Below are 19,534 nucleotides of genomic sequence, written 5' to 3' on the forward strand. Positions count from 1 at the left end.
CATTTACACAGGAATCACTGCATTTGTATAGCAGTGATTACTGTATAAATGACAATGGTCCCAAAAATGTGTCAAAAATGTCCGATGGGTCCCCCACAATGTCGCAGTCACAATAAAAATCGCTGATCGCCGCCATTACTAGTAAAAAAAGAATAATAAAAAATTATTAATAAAAATGCTATAAAACTATCCCTATTTTGTAAACGCTATAACTTTTGCACAAACCAATCAATAATCGCTTATTGCGATTTTTTTTTACCAAAAATATGTAGAAGAATACGTATCGGCCTAAACTGAGGGAAAAAAATGTTTTTTTATATATTTTTGGGGGATATTTATTATAACAAAAAGTAAAAAAGAATGCGTTTTTTTCAAAATTGTCACTCTATTTTGGTTTATAGCGCAAAAAATAAAAACCGCAGGGGTGATCAAATGCCACCAAAAGAAAGCTCTATTTGTGGGGAAAAAAAGGACGTCAAATTTGTTTGGGAGCCACGTCGCACGACCGCGCAATTGTCAGTTAAAGCGACGCAGTGCCGAATCGCAAAAAGTGGTCTGGTCTTTGACCAGCAAATTGGTCCGGTCTGAAAGTGGTTAAGCTTTGAAAGCCAAACATAGAAGCTGATTGGTTGGCGTGAGCAGCTGATCAGGATTCTAGCCACTATGGGAGGTCTCTATCTAATGTCAGGATGGCCGAGCGAGCAAGGATTTTTGACTCTTTACAAACACATTGCGGTGTGATATTCCAAGCATGTGTGTGCTCAGATACTAAGATAACAGCTTAATGCTGATAATGACAGAAGCTACAAGGAGGAATAATAATTAGACATGTACAATTCCTTTCTTTACGAATTCGTTTTTTAACAAATTTCGACAAAATTCGTTCATTTGGAAATGTCTGAAAAGAACAAAAACCTGTTTAACGAATTGTTCAGAATATTCGGAAATTTGGAATTCAAAACCCAAAATTTTGAAAATCTGAAATAATAACTAACTAATAATAACTTAAAGGGGTTGTAAAGGTAATTTTTTTATTTTCTACATAGGTTCCTTTAAGCTAGTGCATTGTTGGTTCACTTATCTTTTCCTTCGATTTCCCTTCTAAATGTTTTTTTTCTTTGTTTTCTTTGTGTAAATTTCTCACTTCCTGTTTCACCCCAGTAAGCTGTTCAGTAAGCTGTTTTGGCTGACTAACCACCGCTCGGATGAGGGTGAGAAGTTTACTGAGGAGAAACAGGAAGTGAGATATTCAGACAAAGCAAAAAAATATTTAGAAGGGAAATCAAAGGAAAAGGTAAGTGAACCAACAATGCCCTAGCTTAAAGGAACCTATGTAGAAAATAAAAAATTTACCTTTACAACCCCTTTAACTACTAAAATACTCACTGTATACTCCATGTATCTTTTCAAAAATTGCCTGTTAAAACTTTATATTGAAAATCAATAAATTGGTCCGAAGGGGGGTGCCCTGAACTGCCAGTGTTGGACACCCTGAGGAGACTGAACCCACGAACCGTAGGAATCCCTGATGGTTCAGGGCAATGGGGATATGTAGGTAAGCATCGTTTAGATATAACGAGATCATGAAGACGTCCTCTTGGAGATGTTTTCTGACTGTGTAGATGCTCTCCATGCAAAATATCTTGTACAACAAGAACTGATTCAGTTTCCTTAGGTTTACAAAATTTCCCTGAGGGTTTTGGCACCACAAAAATGTGGGAATAAAACCCTCGGCCAATCTGACTTGTTGGAACAGGGGTGATGACTTCCTGTTCCACCAGACTCCTGATACTGTCCAGTAGACCCCTTGCCCTTAGTGGATCTCTGGGGAGACGGGCCAGTGTAAAACTAGTCTGTAACCCTCCTTTATCAGACTGACAATGTAGGGACTTTGAGTTGAAGTTGAGGAAGGAACCACAAGAGCCTCCCACCAACCTTCAGGCTGGCGTCATTTGGTCTCCTTGTTAGAGGACACTGATTTGGGAAACAGAATTCCCCCTTTTCCCTTGTTCCTCCCAAGTCCCCACTTCTTCTTGGGCTCCTATTTGCCATTGGGGCAGTCTTTCACCTGGGGGCCTCGAAAAAATTTCCTTCCCCCATCCCATTTGGGTTTCATTGGAAATTTCTTCCCCTTGTCTGAGGATCGGGATAGGACTTGCTCTAGGTCCGCACCCGAAGAACAAGGAGCCTTCGACGGGTAAGCCACAGAGATGCGATTTAGACATGAAGTCACCATCCCAAGTTTTTACCCACAAAGATCGTCTGGCAGAATTTAGAAGGGCCGCTGACTTGGCGGTTGTTCTGACCGTCTCAATCGTGGCGTCTGCCAGGTAGGCTACGGCTTTGCCAATAACTTCCAGGGAATCTGCAACTTCCTTGGATTTATTATCGAGTGCCACATGATCTAGTAGCCTACCAATCCGCATTCCTGGCGACGCATGGCGGAAGCCACAGCTGGATCCATAGCTGCAGCATTGGCTTCCCATACCCTACATAACAGGACTTCTGATTTTTTTGTCCATCTGATCCTGAATGCTCCAGAAATCTTCAAGGATGGATGCGAAGGTTTGGACACTTGTGCCAAAGATGCGTCCAAACGAGGGACTTTCCCTCCTCCTCTGGTTTAAAAGGACACCTACGCTTCCAGGCTTTTAACTTTAAAACCTTGCGTTCTTGGTCCTTTCACTCTCTAAGGATGATATCTTTGAGAGACTGATGTACTGGGAAGGGCTTTGCCTGCGGCTTTCCTAGTCCCCTGTACACTTTATCTTGTGCCGACGCCTGAGGGAACTGAATACCCTCAGAGGTATAGATTAGGCTTGTGCAATTAGTTTCGTAACGAATCGAAATTCGGCCGAATTTTGCATCTTTCGGACATTCGGATGCATCCGAATGTCCGAATAAAAAAAATAACAAATTACAACGAATACGAAAGAAATATAACGAATGAATTCGACCTGATTCGAAATTATTTCACCCGCATTCGAAATTATTTCAACATGATTCGACATTATTTCAACCGCATTCGAAAATATTTTGTGACCCGACTTTAGGGCCATGTATCTCGGGGTCACTTGATGCTAGACACTTCAAATTTGGATATGTTGTAGTGCTAGTATTATTGTGTTTGCATACCAAATTTAGGGTTTCTAGCTATAAGTGACCCCGAGATATGTTGCCCCAAAATCGGGTCGCAAAATGTTATTAGTTATTAGAGCAGAGAATGACATTTTGCGTCCCGAATTTGGGGCCACATATCTCGGGGTCACTTATAGCTAGAAACCCCAAATTTGGTATGCAAACACAATAATACTAGCACTACAACATATCCAAATTTGAAGTGTCTAGCATCAAGTGACCCCGAGATACATAGCCCTAAATTCGGGTCACAAAATATTTTCGAATGCGGTTGAAATAATGTTGAATCATGTTGAAATCATTTCGAATGCATTCGAAATGATTTCAACATGATTCGACATTATTTCACCCGCATTCGAAATGATTTCAACATGATTCAACATTATTTCAACCGCATTCGAAAATATTTTGTGACCCGACTTTAGGGCCATGTATCTCGGGGTCACTTGGTGCTAGACACTCCAAATTTGGATATGTTGTATAGCTAGTATTATTGTGTTTGCATACCAAATTTGGGGTTTCTAGCTATAAGTGACCCCGAGATATGTGGCCCCAAAATCGGGTCGCAAAATGTTATTAGTTATTAGAGCAGAGAATGACATTTTGCGACCCGAATTTGGGGCCACATATCTCGGGGTCACTTATAGCTAGAAACCCCAAATTTGGAGTGTCTAGCACCAAGTGACCCCGAGATACATGGCCCTAAAGTCGGGTCACAAAATATTTTCGAATGCGGTTGAAATAATGTTGAATCATGTTGAAATCATTTCGAATGCAGTTGAAATTTGGGGTTTCTAGCTATAAGTGACCCCGAGATATTAGTTATTAGAGCAGAGAATGACATTTTGCGACCCGAATTTGGGGCCACATATCTCGGGGTCACTTATAGCTAGAAACCCCAAATTTGGAGTTTCTAGCACCAAGTGACCCCGAGATACATGGTCCTAAAGTCGGGTCACAAAATATTTTCGAATGTGGTTGAAATAATGTCGAATCATGTTGAAATCATTCCGAATCCGGTAGAAATATTTTCGAATTTCGTTGAAATATTTTCGAATTTCGTTGAAATATTTTCGAATGTGGCCGATTTTTCGAATTCGGTAGAAAACTAAACGAAATCCGAAAACGAATTTAAGGAAGTTAACGAATATAACTAAACGAAATTAATGAATTAACAAATTAAAACTAAACGAAACTAAACAAATTTTTTCCTTTTGCACATGTCTAGTATAGATAGCTTTGAGAACACAGTCCTCCATAGCAAATCGGTCTAGCGTCAGATTGACTATCCAAGTCTGAGTCCTGTCCCTCTTCACCAGAGGACTGACCTGAGACCACCACCTCTTCCTCATCCGAATAGGAGCTCGGACCCTGAGACCGTTCTATACATCCCGTGGAGGCCCCATCCTGATAACGGGGAACTTTCACTAGCAGAGAAGACCCTGTCCCTCATGCCTCAACAGAGGCTTTGAATGACTGAAGGGTCGCTAACGTCTCCGCCTGCAGCGCCCGACATTCCTTCATAGTCTGAGCTATTAAAAAAACTATTGACTGCAAAAAAAAAGCATTTGCCGAAACCCGGGATCGAACCAGGGACCTTTAGATCTTCAGTCTAACGCTCTCCCAACTGAGCTATTTCGGCTCTGTGTGGGCTAGAAAATTTTTGAAAAAGTGCACAAAAGACTGTTTAACCCTGTTACTGCTGGACTGAATTTTCCATTTAATAGATATTTTTTTTCATTTCTTATAAGTTTATAAAAAAATTAAATATTTTCTTAAATGCTTGCCAACCATATACCAAAGATATAGGGTGGCAAGGCGGCTCAGTTGCACCAGATCACGTACTAGATACATGATCTTAGCCCTTGTACACACGGTCGGAGAATCTGTCGGAATGTTAACCGATCTGTCCACCGCAATGTCGCAGTCCCGCTAAAACTCGTTGATTGCCGTCAATACTAGTAAAAAAAAAAAAAAAAAAATGCCATAAAAACATCCCATAGTGTGTAGATGCGATAACTTTTGCACAAACCAACCAATATACGCTTATTTGGCTTTTTTTGTTGTTTTTTTTTTTTTTTTTTTTTTTTTTTACCAAAAATATGTAGCAGAATACATATTGGCCTAAATTGATGAAAAAAAAATAGAGTTTTTTTTTTTATTGGATGTGTTTTATATCAGGAAGTAAAAAATATATATTTTTTTTTATTTTCAAAATTGTTGGTTGTTTTTTTTTGTTTCTAGGACCAAAAAAATTAAAACCCACAGAGGGGATCAAATACCACCAAAAGAAAGCTTTATCTGTGGGGGGAAAAAAAGTACATCAATTATATTTGGGTACAGGGTCGCACGATCGTGCAATTGTCAAAGTAACGCAGTGCCGTATCACAAAAGATGGCCTGATCAGGAAGGGGGGGGGGGTAAAGCCTTCCGGGGCTGAAGTGGTCAATACAATTTTTTTTTTTTTTGGAGTAGTGTCACTTTAAGCTTTGAAAGTCAAACATAGAAGCTGATTGGTGGGCATGAGCAGCTGATCAGGATTCCACCCACTCCAGCAGAATTCTACACAATGTCAGGATGGCCGAGCGGTCTAAGGCGCTGCGTTCAGGTCGCAGTCTCCTCTGGAGGCGTGGGTTCGAATCCCACTTCTGACAGCTGATTTTTTGACTCTTTACAAACACATTGCGGTGTGATATTCCAAGTATGTGTGTTCTCAGATAACAGCTTAATGCTGATAATGACAGACGGTACAAGGAGGAATAATAATTAGACATGTACAATTCCTTTCTTTCCGAATAATTTTTTTTTTAACGAATTTCGATAAATTCGTTAATTAAATGTCCCAAAATAACAAAAACCTGTTTAACGAATTGTTCAGAATATTCGGAAATTTGGAATTCGAAAACCCAAAATTTTGAAAATCTGAAAAAAAAACTAACTAATAATAACTTAACTACTAAAATACTCACTGTATACACGATGTATCTTTTCAAAAATTGCCTGTTGAAACTTTATATTGAAAATCACAAATACACACATAATAATAATAATAATTATAATAATAATAATACACAATACAATACACAAATACTTTTAAAAAAGAAAAAAAAGTAACTATTACCAACTATTAACCACTTGCCGATCGGCTCCTGTAGTTATATGTCGGCAGATTGGCACGGCTGGTACCGTACCTGTATGTTACTTTGAATTTCCCGCCGTGCGTGCCCACGCTTGCCGCGAGCTCCTTGCCCCCGAGGATACCCGCAATCGTGTCACAGCTGAAGAACGGGGAGATGTCGGTGTAAACACAGCATCTCCTTGTTCTGCCTAGTGACAGGACACCAATCGTCTCTGCACCCTGTCATCGGGAGCAGCGATCAGTGTCGTGTCCCTGCTAGCCCATCCCCCAGACAGTTAGAATCACTCCCCAGGACACACTTAACCCCTCCCCCGCCCCCTAGTGGTTAACGCTTTCAATGCCAGTGACATGTATTAATGCCAATGGTCCCAAAAATGTGTCAAAAGTGTCTGATGTGTCCGCCATAATGTCGCAGTCCCGATAAAAATTGCAGATCACCGCCATTATTAGTAGAATTTATTTATTTATTTTTTTATAAAAATGCCATACAACTATCCCCTATTTTGTAGACGCTATAATTTTTTTTCAATAACCGCTTATTGCATTTTTTTTTTTTTTAGCAAAAATATGTTGAAGAATACATATCGGCCTAAACTGAGGGGAAAATTTTTTTTTATATATTTTTTGGGGGATATTTATTACAGCAAAAACTAGAAAAATAATCTTTTTTTTTTCAAAATTGTTGCTCTGTTTTTTTTTTATCGCGCAAAAAATAAAAACCGCAGAGGTGATCAAATACCCCAAAAAGAAAGCTCTATTTGTGGGTAAAAAAGGACGTCAAATTTTGTTTCAGAGCCATGCTGCACGATCGCGCAATTGTCAGTTAAAGTGACGCATTCCCGAATCGCAAAAAGTGCTCTGATCTTTGCCCAGCGAAATGGTCCGGGGCTTAAGTGGTTAAATAGGTATTGGAATTTCCTTTTAAATTTGGCTGTTAGTGAACGTAACGAATACAAATTTATCCGAAGTCACAAATTATCCGAAATAACGGATGCTGCATCTAAACGAATGGAACGGAACAAATTAATAATAATAAAAACTTTTTATTATTATTATTTATTATTAATTTGTTCTGTTCCATTCGTTTAAATGCAGAATCTGTTATTTTCGGATAATTCGTAGCTTCGGATAAATTTGTATTTGTTAATTTGACTAACAGCCAAATTTGAAAGGGAATTTCAATACCTATAATTTAAAAAATGTTTTATTATTTAATATTAATTTGTTCCGTAAATGCGGCTTCTGTTATTTCGGATAATTCGTAACTTCAGATAAATTCGTATTTGTTACGTTCACTAACAGCCAAATTTGAAAGGAAATTCCAGTACCTATAATTTTTATTTTTTTTTTCAATAACAGTTTTATTCAAAATGTTGTCAGATACAGCTTAGGTGCATTGCATAGTCATTGTAATATAACTTTAGCTTTCCTTCCAGTTTAACATGGCTAAATCACTTCCAACTCGGATAAATCCAGTTCAGTTAAACAACGTGTACTCTCCTGATCTTAACATGTTAGTTTGACTAGTACACACAAGCCGCAATCAGACAAACCAGTGGCGTAACTAGAACCTTCAGGGCCCCGATGCAAGGAATCATGAAGGGCCCCCCTGAACCCCAGCCAGGGCCCTTCCCTCCGAGTCCGGCGGTGGAACTCCAGGGCGTGGTCACAGGTATGACCTTTGTGAGCCCTGTAGTTCCACCACTGGTATCAATAGTTTTTTTTATTATTATTTTTTTTTTATTTTTAGGTGCCCCATTGGGGGACTGTCCCTAGGCAGGATGGGGTCCCTGTCCCCAGAAGAGATGAGTTCCTTTTCTCCAGGGCAGATGAAGTTACTGCCCCCAGGTGAGAAGGGGCCCCTGTCCCCATGGGAGGTGGGGGTCCCTGTCCCCACGTGAGAAGGGGTCCCTGTCCCCAGGGGTAGATGGAGGGGGTATGTAATGGTGTGTGGGGGATGGGGTCCTCTCACTCACCATGACCAAGCTGTAGGCCGCGCACTCATCCATGTTGGCCTGGGCTCCATCTAGTGTGCTGGACGGGCAATCAGCATATCTCCCAGAAAGACCTTCATCATCTGTGTATGACGGGGGAGGAGGGGGGGCTAGCAGACAAGGCTGCAGTGTCCTCTGGGGGGCTCTCATAGGGCTGCACTGCATCTGTGTGCTTAAAGTTTGTTTACCCGGGAGAAGTTTGCAGTGCAGTGTGGGCCGGACTCGGGGGGGGGGGCGGGACTCTGGCTGGGGAGAACAGACATCGGACTGAGCGGCAATGCATGGAGCAGGAGAGGGGTACTCTGATGAGCCGGCCGATGACACAGGTCATGCGAGGAATGCACAACTAAAGAGCAGTCAGTGCGATAGTCGAGCATGGAGCTCTGCTAGTCACCCTCCACCTCCAGCCACCCGTGTGCATGGTGTACTGGTACCGCTAGCTGCCTATGCTGCTGCCGGCCATATGTAGAGGGGGCTGCATGGGCCCCCTGCATCACAGGGCCCAGTTGCGGTCGCAACTGCTGCACCCCCTATAGTTACGCCCCTGAGACAAACTTTATAACTTACTTAGTGATTTAGAAACATGGGTCTGAAGAAGACTCTTAGTAAAAGAGGGGGAAAGGGAAAGGAAAGAGGGGAGGAAGTAAGGGAGAGAGAAGGAGAGGGGGAGGGGGGATAGGGTGGAGGTTAGGTTGTCGTCAAGTTAAGTCAGGGTCCGGATTATGTTGTTCCTCCCGGCGGTGCCACAGCTCCCAGACCATATTATGTGCATCCAGTTGGTCCCGAACTCTGGCCGTCATTCTCTCCATCAGTTCGACATCTTTAATCCTAGCAAATAGAGCCTCCTCCGAAGGGGGAGAACGGCGTTTCCAGTTCAGTGCTACCAGGCAGCATGTTGCCGTGAGGACATGCCTCACCAGTTTTTTGTATGGGGCTGGGACTTTCATTGGCATAAGGCCTAGTAGAAAGAATTTAGGGGCCAACAGGTGGGGCCAACAGCTGCTGCACTGTGTTCCAGAAGGGAACTATCTGCAGACAGGCCCAGTAGATGTGTAATAGTGTACCCCTAGCTCCCAGGCAACGCCAGCAGTGATCCGAACTGGCCAGGTAGATGGAATGCAGTACGTCTGGTGTCATGTACCAGAAGTATAGGATTTTGTAGGTATTTTCCCTATATAGCGTACACATCGAGCTCTTGGACGCCAGGGTCCATATGGCTCGCCAGTGATCCAGGGGTATCTCCTCCTCCAGTGCCTTCTCCCATTTAAGCATATAGGCATGTTTGCCCATCGTTTCCATGGGCCGTGCATTTAGTATTTTATATATGTCAGAGATCAATCTTCTCTGGGCATTGCCCGCCAGGATAAGGGTCTCAAAGGGAGTTGGGGGTGAGAATTGTAGATTGGGGGCAAATGTCAAGGCATAATGGTGGATTTGGAGGTACCCATAGAACACCTGTCTTGGGAGATCGTGTTTGGTCTGTAGCTCTGTGAACGATAGCAATGTGCGAGTGCGTGGGTCCACCAGACTTCCATAATGGAAGAGGTCTCTCGTGGCCCAGGGGAAGGACATCTGATGAGTTAGGCTATTTGGCATTTTGAGATTGCAGGCGAAGGACGTCAGGAGTGAGCTTTCCGAGGACAGTTTATGCTGATGCTTCACTTTACGCCACAACCTCCTGAGCTGCAACACAGGGCCCAGTAGGTGTGAGGGGTCTACCTCCGCATCTGCTTTCCATAACAAGTTGTTTGGATGTATTGGAGCTAACCAGAGATTTTCTATTTCAGTCCACTTATTAAAAGAGTGGAACGTAAACCAGTAAGCAATCGCCTTCAGTTGTAAAAACCGGGGTAAATACCCTACGCAGGAATCCAATTTGCCCCGCGTTTGGAACATATACTACACAGAGTGTGATCTCCTGGGTTTGCGATAGTCCCCGAAGGATAAGAAAGTGACCTTGAGGGTCACTGTAATGAGACAGGTGAGTGAAAGGGGATCCCAGCTTAATGAGGATAGCCACTCCCGCTCGCTTGTGGGGTCCCGACGAGAGGTAAATTTGGGGATAATACCTGGAGGCAAACGTGAAGGAGCCCTCTTTGTCTAAATGGGTTTCCTGGACCTGTATGATATCTGCGCCTGATTGCCTAAACTCCCTCAATGTCAGATGCCTTTTGCGATTAGAGTTCAACCCGTGGACATATAAAGAAAAAATCTTAGCCATGGGAGCTAGGGTGGGGGATGTATATACTCATCTGTGGTGGTCGGAAGACTGCCAGACAGCCAGGGGCCGATGAGGGCACCGCACGGGAGGAACTCCGGTTATGGTGTATTACGTTTTGGGAAGACCAGTCAACGACATAGGAGGGTAGAAGGGAGAGAGGTGTTAGAAAAGAGAAAAGAGTTATTAACATTGCATAACCATATGTATACAGTAGCTTCAACAATTCAAGACCAATGTGGGCCAACGGACCCTGGTCAGGATAGCGTTCCGTGTGTCCCCCTGGCTCAAGCCCAGCAGGGCCGTCCGGGGGCGCCCAGGAGAACCCTAAAATAAGGATGTAGGACTGTTAGAGTCGCTTGCTAGAATAAACTAAATTGAGGGGGGGGGGGTTGGTGGGGATTGAATGGGAAGTCTCTCTCTAAAGTCTCATCCAAGACTCGCCCTGAGTGTAGAACAAGGCTGGTGGTAAGGCGTCAGAGGCAGTTGAACGCAAAATCATTAGCCAGGGTTTCTCCTTTAGCTCAGGAAATACATTTAAAGAAGACATCTTAAAGTAAATTGTGTCACCGTGGGCTAGAGCATGCTCAAGACCTGCATTGTTGTAAGCGTCGGTCCTCGTATGCGCTTAGATGGGGGGACCTTCTGCCACATCGTAGGTGGTGGAGGTGGGGTGGCTATAAGGTCCTAGTCTGGGAGTTGTGGCGCTCTGAGGTCCAAGGTGTCTCAGAAGGCTTCCAAGTCCTCCTGGTATCTCAGAACAGCTGTTTTGTCTTGATGCTTAGCCGTGAGGCTAAAAGGAAACCCCCAGCGATAAGGTATGTTCTCATCCTGTAATACACGCAGTAGTGGTTGTAGTAGCCTGCGCTTTTGCAAGGTGATCCATGACAGGTCCGGGTAGAGCTGGACTTGGATGTCTCCAAGGGTCACTTTTCTGGCGAGGCGGGCTTGCCTCATGATATCCTCCTTCAAAGGGTAGGAGTTTACTCTGCAAATAATGTCCCGGGGCCTAGAGGTGGTGCCTTTAGGACGTAGCGCCCGATGAGCTCTGTCCATTTCGATGGTGTGATTGGGGGGCTCACCAAGCAGATTGTTAAAAAGGGATTGCAGTGTAGCTTGAACGTCCTCCGGGCCCTCAGTTTCTGGGACTTCCCGCACACGGATATTGTTTCTGCTCCCCCTGTTGTCGAGATCTTTGACGTGGCGTTGCATGTCTCTGAGGAGGGAGCGATGTTCAGTACCCTGTAGTTGGGTCCTGTGGACCGCTAGTTTGGTTTCTTGGATTTCTTCCTCCCCCATTTCCACTCTGTCTGCTAGGTGTTTAAGGCCTGACTGGAGGGTCTGAATTTCTGATCTGCAGGTGGACTTCACATCCTCAATAAGTTGTCTGAAGTCATCCTTAGTCGGCATGGCTTGTAAGTAGGCCTCCCATTGCGGTGGCATGGGGGAGTGATGGTCCCGTTCCAGGGCCAGGTAATTGTTTTGGGGAGAGAGATGAGGCTGTCGGTTGGACCTCCGGGCTGGGTGGCAAGCAGGTGCCTCATCCCAGGGTTCATTCCAGTCTGGACTCCTCCTTGTTTGGGGCAACCCTCCCAGGGACCCTAAAAGCTGGTCAGGGGCTGGGGCACAGGCAGCCTGAGCATATGAGAGAGCTGGGGATGTCTGGGAGTTTAGTGAGCAGGGGTCTTTAGCTCTCGAGCGGCCTTTTGATGCAAATAGTGGAGAGGCCAAGATGAAGGCATTGGTGGGAGAGAGAGCTCTAGGGGGCCAGAGGGGGAGGTGGAGGGCTGATGTGGCTGGCTCGGTAGGGCTGGGAAATCCTCCCCCTCGTCTGAGCCATAGGGCATTCCAGCAAGGCCAGGGTCTGAGGCCATGCGTAGGAGCTGCAGATAGGCCTCGGAGCACTGGGTGTATGGCTGGGGCTTCAGAGGGAGACCCAAGATGGCCACTGGGTCCTCTATGTGGAAGGCCTCTGGCTGGGGAGCAGGCCCGAGTGGGGAACTCACCGCTCCTGTGTCCCGAGTGGTCTCCCCTTCAGCTGGGCAGCAAGATCAGGGGCTTGAGGGGCCCCGATGGCGCGGCAGGGCCGGGATGGAGAGCAGAAAAGTGTGTTGCGGCCTGCGCTGACGGTCCGGCCGGCGCCATCTTAGCCAATGCCGTCCGGCGGCATGTCGGACATGACAAAAGGTTAGTACTGGAGCCCGGCGGGGGTTGCGAGGTGCCCCGGGGCTTGGTGGAGCGGGTCCTCCTGGATCCACCCATCCTTATGCAGTTTTAGAGCCTCTGGTGTTAGCTTGAGCTGCGTGCTGAGAGAGAGCTCAGCTATCAGGCAGCCATTCAAGTTGGGATCTGGCCACACCCCCAGTACCTATAATTTAATAGTTCGTTATTATTAACCACTTCCCGACCAGCGCACGACGATGTACGTCGACAGAATGGCACGGGCAGGCATATTGGCGTACAGGTACGTCCAATATTCAATGCCGCCCTGCCATCGGGAGCGCGGCGGCGGCGGCGCGCTCCCGCGCTGGTCGGGACCCCCGTGAGTCCGGCCGCGGGCATCCCCGCGATCGTCTCACGGAGCGGCCGAATGGAGGAAATGCTGTGTAAACAACATTTCTCCATTCTGCCTAGCAACTAGTGACGCTGATCTCTGCTCCATGTGATTGGAGCAGAGATCAGTGTTCACTAAATGAAAGCCCAACCCCCCCACAGTTAGTAACACACCCCTAGGAACACTTAACCCCTACACTGCCACCCACTGGTTAACCCCTTCACTGCCAGTGTCATTTACACAGGAATCACTGCATTTATATAGCAGTGATTACTGTATAAATGACAATGGTCCCAAAAATGTGTCAAAAATGTCCGATGGGTCCCCCACAATGTCGCAGTCACAATAAAAATCGCTGATCGCCGCCATTACTAGTAAAAAAAAAATAATAAAAAATTATTAATAAAAATGCTATAAAACTATCCCTATTTTGTAAACGCTATAACTTTTGCGCAAACCAATCAATAATCGCTTATTGCGATTTTTTTTACCAAAAATATGTAGAAGAATACGTATCGGCCTAAACTGAGGGAAAAAAATGTTTTTTATATATTTTTGGGGGATATTTATTATAACAAAAAGTAAAAAATAATGCGTTTTTTTCAAAATTGTCGCTCTATTTTTGGTTATAGCGCAAAACATAAAAACTGCAGGGGTGATCAAATACCACCAAAAGAAAGCTCTATTTGTGGGAAAAAAAGGACGTCAATTTTGTTTTGGAGCCACGTCGCACGACCGCGCAATTGTCAGTTAAAGCGACGCAGTGCCGAATCGCAAAAAGGGGTCTGGTCTTTGACCAGCAAATTGGTCCGGTCTGCAAGTGGTTAATTAGTTAGTCATTCTTTCGAATTCCTGGATTTTCTTACTTATTTTCGGATTCATGAATCTACGAATTTATGAATTTACAAATCTACGAATTTCCAAAAATTAACAAATTTACGAATTTACAAAAATTAGCAAATTTACGAATTATGAATTTCCAAAATTTACGAATCTACGAATTTCCGAAAATTTACGAATTTATAAATTTTCAAAATTTACGAATTTATGAATTTACTAAATTTACAAATTTATGAGTTTACTAAATTTACAAATTGATGAATTTACGAAATTTACAATTTTAAGAATTTTCTAACTTATGAATTTACGAATTGCGATCATAACGAATGACCCAAAAAACTTAAAAATAAATTAAAAAATGAATGAAACGAAAACGAATGAATTTTTTGGCAGTGCACATGTCTAATAAAAATATACATACTGTAGCTGCTGACTTTTAATATGAGGACACTTACCTGTCCAGGGAGCCCATGATGTCGGGTTCACAGACAGTTCCCTACCGGGCATGCTCGAAGGGCTTTCTGGTTGGCATGCTGGCGGAGGAAGAAGGAGGGGGTGGAGAGCTTTGCTGCGGCGCCGTCTCCAGAAAGTGCGGACAGGGACCTGTCAAAAACAGATAATACCAATAAAACTATTGAATGCAAAAAAAACACATTTGCCGAAACCCGGGATCGAACCAGGGACCTTTAGATCTTCAGTCTAACGCTCTCCCAACTGAGCTATTTCGGCTCTGCATGTACTAGAAAATTTTTGAAAAAGTGCAGAAAAGACTGTTTTAACCCTATTATTGCTGGACTGAATTTTCCATTCAATATTTTTTTTTTTTTCATTTCTTATAAGTTTATAAAAATAAAATATTTTCTTAACCGCTTGCCAACCATATACCAAAGATATACGGTGGCAAGGCGGCTCAGCTTCACCAGATCATGTACTAGATACGTGATGCTACACTTCCGGGGAGGGGACGCACGCGCATGCGCACTGCCCGCCGGCAGCCCGGCCATGCTCTGGTTAAACACAGGAGATGTCAATCGTTGGGTACTGGCCAATGGATTACCGCGGGCACCCAGCGATCGTCATGAATTTACACAGGACAAGGGTTTAAACAAGGCAGAGCCATGCCCTATAAGTTGGGAAGTAATAGATTTTCTTTCTCTGCAGAAAAGGGAATAAAACCCTTTACTTCCCCTAGTAAAAGCACCTCACACGGTACACAAACACTCCCTAGGTGCACAGTTAACCCTTTGAGCGCCCCTGAAGTTAAACCCTTCCCTGCCAGTGTCATTAGTACAGTGACAGTGCATAGTTGTAGGGCAGGGCCTTCCTGTACCTTTTGTATTGAACTGTAATTGTGTTGTCCTCCCCTATACATTGTAAAGCGCTGCATAAACTGTTGGCGCTATATAAATTGTGTATAATAATAATATTTGTAGGCATGACACCGTCATGTGCCAACGCGTTTCGTCATAGGTGACAATCATCAGGGGCATGAAGTGCATATTTTTAGCACTGATCACTGTATTAATGTCACTGGCCCAAAAAGTGTCAGTTAGCGTCTGAATGTCCACCACAATCTCTCAGTCCTGCTATAAATCGCTGACCGCTGCCACTAGTAAAAAAAAAAGTAAATAAATAAATCTATCCCATATTGTATATGTAAAAGCGCTGTGTAAATTGATGGCGCTATATAAGTAACTGAAATAAATAAATAAATAAATAATATTTTGTAGACGGTATAACTTTTGCGCAAAACAATCAATATACCCTTATTGGGATTTTTTTTTTTACCAAAAATATGTAGCAGAATTCATATTGGCTTAAATTGATGAAGAAAGTTGATTTTTTAAAAAAAAATATTGGATGTGTTTTATATCAGAATGTAAAAAATATTGTTTTTTACTCAAAATTGTCAGTTTTTTGTTTATAGTGCAAAAAAAAAAACCCCAAAAAAAACCACAGAGGTGATCAAATACCACCAAAAGAAAGCTCTATTTGTGGGAGAAAAAAAAGAACATTCATTTTTTTTTTTTTTACCAAAAATATGTAGCAGAATACATATCGGCCTAAATTGATGAAGAAATTCGATTTTAAAAAATTAAAATGATTGGATGTGTTTTATATCAGAAAGTAAAAAATATTGTTTTTTACTCAAAACTGTCTGTCTTTTTTTTTGTTTATAGTGCAAAAAAATAAAAAATAAAAAAAAACACAGAGGTGATCAAATACGACCAAAAGAAAGATCTATTTGTGGGAAAAAAAAGGACATTCATTTTTTTTTTTTTTTCGAGGACAACGTCACACGACCGGGCAATTGTCAGTTAAAGTAACGCAATGCCGTATCGCAAAAAAAAATAAAATGGCCTGGTCATGAAGGGGGGGGGGGGTAAATCTTCCAGAGGTCAAGTGGTTAAATAATCAGATGTCAGCTTTCCACTTCTGCCACTAGTTTTCTAGTGAGCGCAGGGTCACCTTAAAGCAGAGCTCCACCCAACAGGGGAAGTTCCACTTATTTGCACTCTTGGATGTGTTTTATAGCAGAAAGTAAAAAATATTGTTTTTTTTTTCAAAATTGTCTTTTTTGTTTCCAGCACAAAAAATAAAAACCGCAGAGGGGATCAAATACTACCAAAAGAAAGCTTTTTTTGGGGGAAAAAAAAGGACATCCATTATATATGGGTATAGGGTCGCATGATCGCGCAATTACCAAAGTAACGCAGTGCCGTATCGCAAAAAATGGCCTGATCAGGAAGGGGGGGTAAAACCTTCCGGGGCTGAAGTGGTTAATATGATTATTTATTTTTGGAGTAGTGTCACTTTAAACTTGGCATGAGCAGCTGATCAGGATTCCACCCACTCCAGCAATGTCCTGTGCAATGTCAGGATGGCCGAGCGGTCTAAGGCGCTGCGTTCAGGTCGCAGTCTCCTCTGGAGGCGTGGGTTCGAATCCCACTTCTGACAGCTGATTTTTTGACTCTTTACAAATACATTGCGGTGTGATATTCCAAGTATGTTTGTGCTCAGATACTAAGATAACGGCTGAATGCTGATAATGACAGAAGCTACAAGGAGGAATAATAATTAGACATGTACAATTACTTTCTTTCCGAATAATTTTTTTAACAAATTTCGGCAAAATTCATTAATTTGGAAATGTCCGAAAAGAACAAAAACCTGTTTTATGAATTGTTCCGAATATCCGTTAATTTGAATATTTGGAAATTTGGAATTCGAAAACCCCAAATTTTGAAAATCTGAAATAATAACTAACTAATAATAACTTAACTACTAAAATACTCACTGTATACATGATGTATCTTTTAGAAAAAGTGTCTGTTAATACTTTATATTATATATATATATATATATATATAATATAAAGTATTAACAGGCACTTTTTACGATATATATATATATATATATATATATATATATATATATATATTTATTAAAATTTATCAATAAACAAATACTTAAAAAAAAAAAAAAAAACTTAAATTACATTTAAATTAAATTAAATTAAATTATTAAAATACTAAACTATAGGTATCTAAATTATAGGTATTGGAATTTCCTTTCAAATTTGGCTGTTGTAACGTAATGAATACAAATTTATCCGAAGTTACGAATTATCCAAAATGACGGATGCTGCATCTAAATGACTGGAACATAACAAATTAATGATAATAAATAATGATAAAAACTTTTAATTATTATTATTTAATATTAAATTGTTCGGTTCCATTTGTTTAAATGCGGCATCTGTTATTTCAGATAATTCGTAACTTCGGATGCATTCGTATTTGTTACATTCACTAACAGCCAAAATTGAAAGGAAATTCCAATACCTATAATTTAATAGTTATTATTAATTAGTTATTCTTTCAAATTTATGGATTTTCTTTCTTATTTTTGGATTTTCAGATTTTTTAATTTACGAAGCTACGAATTGATGAATTTATGAAATTTAAGAATCTATGAAATTTACGAATTTACGAACTTATGAATTTACGAAATTTACAAATTTATGAATTTACGAAATTTACAAATTTATAAATTTATGAAATTTACGAATCTACGAACTTATGAATTTACGAAATTTACAAATTTATGAAATTTCAAATGTTTAATAAAATTCAGACTTCCTTTACAAAATTACAAATGCTTTCTTCTTTGTTTTTGTGTAGAGATGAAATTATGACATGATTATCTAATGTCATTTCAGCCGAATTGTAATAATTTTCCATCAAAGGCTTCTGCCGATTTTTTTTTTTTATTATTCCTTTTTCCTGAGGGGGGCAGAGATAAAGATTTTAGGACTGTAGACTGTATTTTTCATACAAGTTTGATAATGTCTGTAATGATGTAATTTTTTATTTTAATTCAATAAAACTATTGACTACAAAAGAAATAAAAAAAAAACATTTGCCGAAACCCGGGATCGAACCAGGGACCTTTAGATCTTTGTGGATCTGGAAATTTTTGAAAAAGTGCACAAAATACTTTTTAACCCGATTACTGCTGGACTGAATTTTCCATTCAATATTTTTTTTATTTTTATTTCTTATAAGTTTCTAAAAAATATTTTAATATTTTCGGCTTGTCAACCATATACCAAAGATATACCTATGGCAAGGCGGCTCAGCTGCACCAGATTACGTACTATATACGTGATCTTACACTTCCGGGTAGGGGAGGGGATGCACGTGCATGCGCACTGCCCGCCGGTAGCCCAGCCATGCTCTAGTTAAACACAGCAGATGTCAATCACTGGGTGCCGGCCAATGGATTACCGTGGGCACTCAGCGATTGTTATGAATTTACACAGGACAAGGGTTTTGACCTATCTAAACAAGGCAAAGCCATACCCTATAAGTTGGGAAGTAATAGATTTTCTTTCTCTGCAGAGAAGGGAATAAAACCCATTACTTCCCCTAGTAAAAGCACCTCACACAGTAGCGGCACAGTTAACCCTTTGAGCGCCCCTGAAGTTAAACCCTTCCCTGCCAGTGTCATTAGTACAGTGACAGTGCATATTTGTAGGGCAGGGCCTTCCTGTACCTTTTGTATTGAACAGTAATTGTGTTGTCCTCCCCTATACATTGTAAATCTCTGAGTAAACTGTTGGCGATATATAAACAGTGTATAATAATGATATTTGTAGGCGTGAAAAACGTCATGTGCCAACATGTTTCGTCATATGTGACAATCATCAGGGGAATAAAGTTCATATTTTTAGCACTGATCATTGTATTGGTGTCACTGGTCCAAAAAGTGTCAGTTAGCCTCTGAATATCCACCACAATCTCGCACTCCTGCTATAAATCGATGATTGCCGCCATTACTAGTAAAAAAAAAAAAAAATTAAATAAATAAATCTATCCCATATTTTGTGGACGGTATAACCATTGCGCAAACCAATCAACATACCGTTATTGGGATTTTTTTTTTTTTTTTACCAAAAATACGTAGCAGAATTCATATTGGCCTAAATTGATGAAGAAAGTAGATTTTTTTAAAAAAAATGTATTGTATGTGTTTTATATCAAGAAATTTATGAAATTTACGAATTTATGAATTTACGAATTTATGAATTTACAAATTTGTGAATTTATGAAATTAACGAATTTATGAATTTACAAATTTATGAACTT

General features: G+C 41.4%; 4 non-coding genes across 4 annotated transcripts; 2 read left to right on the forward strand and 2 right to left on the reverse strand.

Moving 5' to 3' along the window:
- Window positions 1-4,707: 4,707 nt before the first annotated feature.
- Window positions 4,708-4,780, reverse strand: TRNAF-GAA (transfer RNA phenylalanine (anticodon GAA)). The gene has a single exon. It is a non-coding gene; the product is annotated as a tRNA-Phe (tRNA).
- A 929-nt stretch (window positions 4,781-5,709) lies between these two features.
- Window positions 5,710-5,792, forward strand: TRNAL-CAG (transfer RNA leucine (anticodon CAG)). The gene has a single exon. It is a non-coding gene; the product is annotated as a tRNA-Leu (tRNA).
- Window positions 5,793-14,539: 8,747 nt separating this feature from the next.
- Window positions 14,540-14,612, reverse strand: TRNAF-GAA (transfer RNA phenylalanine (anticodon GAA)). Its single transcript has one exon. It is a non-coding gene; the product is annotated as a tRNA-Phe (tRNA).
- Window positions 14,613-16,758: 2,146 nt separating this feature from the next.
- Window positions 16,759-16,841, forward strand: TRNAL-CAG (transfer RNA leucine (anticodon CAG)). The gene has a single exon. It is a non-coding gene; the product is annotated as a tRNA-Leu (tRNA).
- Window positions 16,842-19,534: the final 2,693 nt, after the last annotated feature.

Source organism: Lithobates pipiens, unplaced genomic scaffold (assembly GCF_037356315.1).
Source record: "Lithobates pipiens isolate NorthernLeopardFrog02 unplaced genomic scaffold, aLitPip1_a1.2 Scaffold_27, whole genome shotgun sequence".
Lineage (NCBI taxonomy): Eukaryota > Metazoa > Chordata > Amphibia > Anura > Ranidae > Lithobates > Lithobates pipiens.